Raw genomic sequence first — 6,081 nt, 5'->3', positions numbered from 1 at the left:
TCTAGAACAACATTTTATTAGAGAATTTAATAAGAGAAGAATAAAACGAGTAGATATTTGAATGAAGATAAAGTGATTGATTTGTATGAAGAAGCTAAACAGGGATGTAGAAATTCTAAGATATATCCTAGACGCAAACTTGAACAGGACAAGAGTTTTGTGTATCAGGCATGTGGTATCCGAGAAATCAGAAACATTTGAAATGACAAGAAAACGTTAATGAAGGTATAATGGTTTGTTTGATGATGAATATATGAAGTGTGAAGAGCCTATACCCAGAGGAATTTCTATTGTTTGTCAAAAGACACCTTGGGCCCTCTCACGTGTTTGGCAGATGGGAAAGCCCATTCACCAAACTCCCGACAAGTTGGCTGCTGCCTATGAGGCGACCTCCCCGCTGGAGGTATTAGGTGTTTCCTGCTAGGTTGGCGGGTGGAAACCTGAGTTTCCACCCACTGGCCTAGTGGGAAACCGGCTACAACATTGTTTTTGGCTCGTAATTGAGCCAGCGGCAATGCTCTCACTTGGAGGGTGCACCAGGACCCTCGTAATGTTCACATAGCGACACTGCTGGTCAGGGGTCCTCTGTGCTGCCCTTGCCAAGTGCATGGGCAGTGCAGGGCCCCCCTGAGGCCTACTGCACCCATTCTCCGTCAGCATTTTCATGGAAGTGCTGCGGCCATGAAACCACTGGCGGAGAAGGGGGTCTTAATCCCCAGGGCAGCACTGAGTGCATTGCTGCCCTGGCAGATTAGGACCGCCACCATCCTCCAGGCTGCTGAGATCTGAGATCCTGGCGCAGCTGGCGGTTCCCTGGCTGTCCGACCGCCAGGGTTGCAATGTGGCGATTGGACCGCCAGATTGGTGGTGATCCAGGCTGGCCACTGCAAGTGTGGTGGTCAAGAGACTGTCACACTCATAATCGTGCCCCTTATATTAATTGGCCATACAATAGGAAGGTGACTGCTATTTATCTTTAGTCTTCCCTGGAGTCATGGATCATGTGAATGAAATTAGAGAAAATAGTCTTAGAACAGTCAAACAGGGTTTTGGACAAGTGCTAGTGGATATTTTTCTTGTACTGATTTCCTTTATTGCTTATAATGCAGGTGAATTAACCAAAATTCATGAAGACGTGGTAGTTATTTGTGCAATGTTGATTCAAGATAGAAGGGCTTTGGATAGGAAGGTAAAGTGTCTCATGTTTTAAAGTTCCAGTAGCGCTGTATGTATGTGCCAGATAATAGCAAAATGATTGATCAATATATTAATATTATAACTAACATTTCGAGTGATACAAAGTTTTTAAAAAAAATTCGTATGGGGGTTATTGTTGATTAATGGTTCAGTGAGATTGGAAATGAAATTTCAATGGATGACGACATTTTTTGATGTGTGGGAGGAGGATTGATGTGTAGAGTATGAACCTCCAGCATTATGATTTTGATGTGCTTAATTGGTCTCATGCTTATATTTAGATTTTTGGAAAAAATATGCTTTAGAAATGTGATAAATTGTGGGTGCAAGAAGAAAATTATGACAGAAAAGAAAAGAAAGAGAGACGACATTGAACTGAAAGATATCAAGTTGAATATTTTTGATGAGTTAAAGACCTTGGAAGAAATGAGAAAGAAAAAACAGAGAGTTATGGACAGTCTATTGTGGTTTGTGATGATTTATACCACCAGAGTTAGGGATTGTAGGAGTGAAATTAGAATGAATAAATTAGGGTGTGTTTAATGTACCTTAAGTAGGCCGCAAAACTAATTTACTGGGCCTTGGCCTAGTTTCACTGAAAACGTGTATTTTAGAAATTACATGTGTGCATGTTTTCGTACATACAGTGTTTCTCCTTTGTTCATTAAATAGAGCAAATGTGTCCTCTTCTCTGGCAATGTTTACTTTTGCTGTAAAAATTTACAAGCTTGCAGAGAAAGCTTACTGCTTACCGGAGAAACATACATATTGTTTTGATGAGGAGGGATGATGTCTTTGCAAGTAGAACTTACTTATTCATAATTTCAAGCAGCTATGATTGGTATTGCAATTCTACTTCCCCTTGTATCTCAAATACAAGTCCTACTACAAATATAATTTTGGGAGGGCTACTCAAAAGTCTGTTTTATGTAATAAAACTTCTGAATGCAATTGTTTTTTTTTCCCTGCAACTTTATTAGTACATCCCATGGTGTTGCTTTACACTATGCTGGGGCTTGATCTTCCACTGTTAAAAAGCTACAATAAGTGTTGAGCCCAAATGATTTTCATTTTTTCCTTAGAAGCAGAATACTTTTCAGAGTAGAATATTTGAAAGTAGTTAACTTTATGTGATCCTCCCCATGTCCTATTTGCCTGACTAACTTTTTGCATTTTGCCTTATGTAATGATTCTTAATTTTAAATATACATTCATGGTTTGCACCTTGAATCCTGTGCTGAGTGGATTTTCCTGTGCAGATTTACTTAGAGCATAGGGTTCTCATCCTTTAGGACTTACATACAGCCCAATCCATCCAATCAACCCTTTAAATGGTAAAATCATAAACACTATCGAATAAAAAGCAAGAAACGTAGGGCCTGATTAGGAGTTTGGCGGTCCAAGAAACGCCAAACTCGTTGAGGTCAGACCATTGCAATCCTGGCAGTCCTTCCTCCAGATTATGATCTTGGCAGTCAGAACACCAGGAGACTGCCGCCACCGTCAGGATCATGGATCCCGACGGGTTGGCGGAGGTCAAAGTCGTGGTCAGCCTCAGCAGTGTTGAGTTCAGCACTGCCATGTTGATTACAATTTCCCTTTCTGCCAGCCTTTTCATGACTGAGCATGTCATGGGCAATGTAGGGTGCCCCTGCCCAGCATCCTTGTAATGTGCACTATCTCTATGCTGACAGTCCGAATTATAAGGGTGCTGTGTGCGACAGCATTGGCCTCGGCTCCCTGAAGGTGCCGAAGCCAATGACGCCGCACTGTTTCTCCCGGGCTGACCGGCAGAAACCTCATAATACAGAGGTTTCTGCTGGTCAGAACAGTGGAAACATTGTAATAGGGTGGGGGAGAACTCCAGCTTTGCAATGGTTCCCTCCCTGTAGGTATGGTACTCATAATCAGGCCCTAAGATTGACATGAAAGGCAACTAATGGTAGCGAGGCATAAACACAAAGCCACTATAATTGTTGATAGGGTCCATAGTTAGGGCCTGATGTGGAGTTCAGCGGCTGGGTCACTCCGTTACAAACATGATGAATGCACCATCTGCCATGTCACAAGTGTTTTATATCCAATGGCACTTGAAGAACAGTGGATGGGGTATCCGTCATGATTGTGATGAAATAACCCATCCCCTGAACTATTAATCTGGCCCTAGCTGTTCTACAACAGAAACCTAACAATTATCCATATGAGAGACCTACAAATGTGTGCTCTGGCTTATAGTTGGTGTGTTTCCTTTATGAAATTGTAGTCTTTGCAAGGTAATGGTTCCATCATTGCTGCTGAGTTAAATACCATTAAAGAAATATGTGCATAATATCAACCTCTATATATTTAATGAAATCATGAATTTCTACGAGCAGTAGGAAAATATGTTAGATTGTTATAGTTTGGAGGTTTGGAGAGATAGAACAGCAATGTAAAAAGTATTACTCTATTATGTTGTCACAAAAAATAGCTGTGACAGTAGTACAGTGGTCTCTGTTATTCTGTAAATTTTATGTAAAGACCAAGAAACCCAATAATCTATTGTCAATCATTTTAGTGTTTGGAATTTTAATTGTGATATGATGAATCAATTTTAAAATGTTTGTTCATACACTTTCAATTTTTATCTAGTGTACCTACACACAGTTTAATGTAATTGTGAACGTTTTCTTTGTTCAAAGTAAATTGTAAAGTAGAATTGTTAATTGATGTAGTTGGTAAAGATCAACTTTTACTAATACATTAGTGCCATAGAAGTTAGAATATGGCAACTTACAAGTTTCAATTTAAAGGCCTAACAGAGAAATTAAGATGAAATGTACAAATTTGCACGTTTTAATTTTGGCTTACATTGTGACCTCTATTCGTTTTGAACATCGCGTTTTATCATGAAAAGAAGCTGTGCCTTCATATTCAAGTGAATTACTGACATGAATTAATATCAAAATCATTATTTTAGTGAAATAGTAGAAATAAAATATATTATAAGTATTAAATTAACATGAATTATTTTTACTTATACTGATTTAACTTAATTTATTAACATGAGTTACATGTGTGCAGAAAAACAAATACACTTTTAGACTGTTACTGATGTTGTACATAATGAATGCAATTAAATAATTTACTTTGCATATTTGATTCAAATTGTAAGATGCTCAATAGGATTTATGTGTATTAACTGCATTAAAATGTAATTAGGTTTTCTTAGCTAGACTAGGCCTGAAGTTCCATTTTTGCAGCAGCAGAGGAAAAGTACTGATTCATTCCGTTCCCTTTAACCTGAATTAAATCCTAGTTTGCTGATATGTTGGTGAATGTCCTATTGTATTAAGGTCAGAGAACAAGCCTTGATTAATAACAAACTATAACAATATTTGTTCTAGCTGCTGAACAAGACAGAAAAATTTGAAACTCATATGAGAACTGTTAGAATCATCCTGAGTACTGTAAGAAAATTGTAAAGTTGCATTCAATGAATACGTGTTACATTTTGGCTTAAATGTATGAAGTAATCGAGATGACATTTCATACTCCCTGAACAAATCTGAAATAGTTGCTCTCACCTCATATTCCTGTCCAAGTCTTCTGCCCCTTTTGGACTTTATGTTATCCTTTAGTCAACTTGCCCTATTTGATTATGCATATTTGATTGAAACGTGTTTTTTAGCTACATTTTGAGGTTTGCAAAGGATTCTGGGTAACAGAACCTGGTCAGAGCCCCACAAGTCACTCCATCTTGGATTCCCCTAGGTCTCTAGTTTTCAAAAATGCACTTGTTTGGTAGGTTTCCCTAGGTGCCGGCTGAGCTAGAAGCCAAAATCTACAGGTAGGCACTCGGCAAAAAACACCCCTGTTTTCTGTCAAAAAATGGGATGTGTCCACGTTGTGTTTTGGGGCATTTCCTGTCGCGGGAGCTAGGCCTACCCACACAAGTGAGGTACCATTTTTATCGGGAGACTTGGGGGAACGCTGGGTTGAAGGAAATATGTGGCTCCTCTCAGATTCCAGAACTTTTTGTCACCGAAATGTGAAGAAAACTTTGAGGTTTGCAAAGGATTCTGGGTAACAAAACCCCATCTTGGATTCCCCTAGGTCTCTAGTTTTCAAAAATGCACTTGTTTGGTACGTTTCCCTAGGTGCCGGCTGAGCTAGAAGCCAAAATCTACAGGTAGGCACTTTGCAAAAAACACCTCTGTTTTCTGTCAAAAAATTGGATTTTTATCGGGAGACTTGGGGGAACATAGAATAGCAAAACAAGTGTTATTGCCCCTTATATTTCTCTACATTTTTTCCTTCCAAATATAAGAGAGTCTGTAAAAAAGACGTCTATTTGAGAAATGCCCTGCAATTCACATGCTAGTATGGGCACCCCGGAATTCAGAGATGTGCAAATAACCACTGCTTCTCAAAACCTTATCTTGAGCCCATTTTGGAAATGCAAAGGTTTTCTTGATACCTATTTTTCATTCTTCATATTTCAGCAAATGAATTGCTGTATACCCAGTATAGAATGAAAACCAACTGCAGGGTGCAGCTCATTTATTGGCTCTGGGTACCTAGGGTTCTTGATGAACCTACAAGCCCTATATATCCCCGCAACCAGAAGCGTCCAGCAGACGTAACGGTATATTGCTTTCAAAAATCTGACATTGCAGGAAAAAGTTACAGAGTAAAACATGAAGAAAAATGGCTGTTGTTTTCAGCTCAATTTCAATATTTTTTTATTTCAGCTGTTATTTTCTGTAGGAAAACCTTGTAGGATCTACACAAATGACCCCTTGCTGAATTCAGAATTTTGTCTACTTTTCAGAAATGTTTAGCTTTCCGGGATCCAGCATTGGTTTCACACCCATTCCTGTCACTAACTGGAAGGAGGCTGAA

The sequence above is a fragment of the Pleurodeles waltl genome, chromosome 7, assembly GCF_031143425.1.
Source record: "Pleurodeles waltl isolate 20211129_DDA chromosome 7, aPleWal1.hap1.20221129, whole genome shotgun sequence".
Taxonomy (NCBI): Eukaryota; Metazoa; Chordata; class Amphibia; order Caudata; family Salamandridae; genus Pleurodeles; species Pleurodeles waltl.
This window is presented reverse-complemented; position numbering follows the sequence as displayed.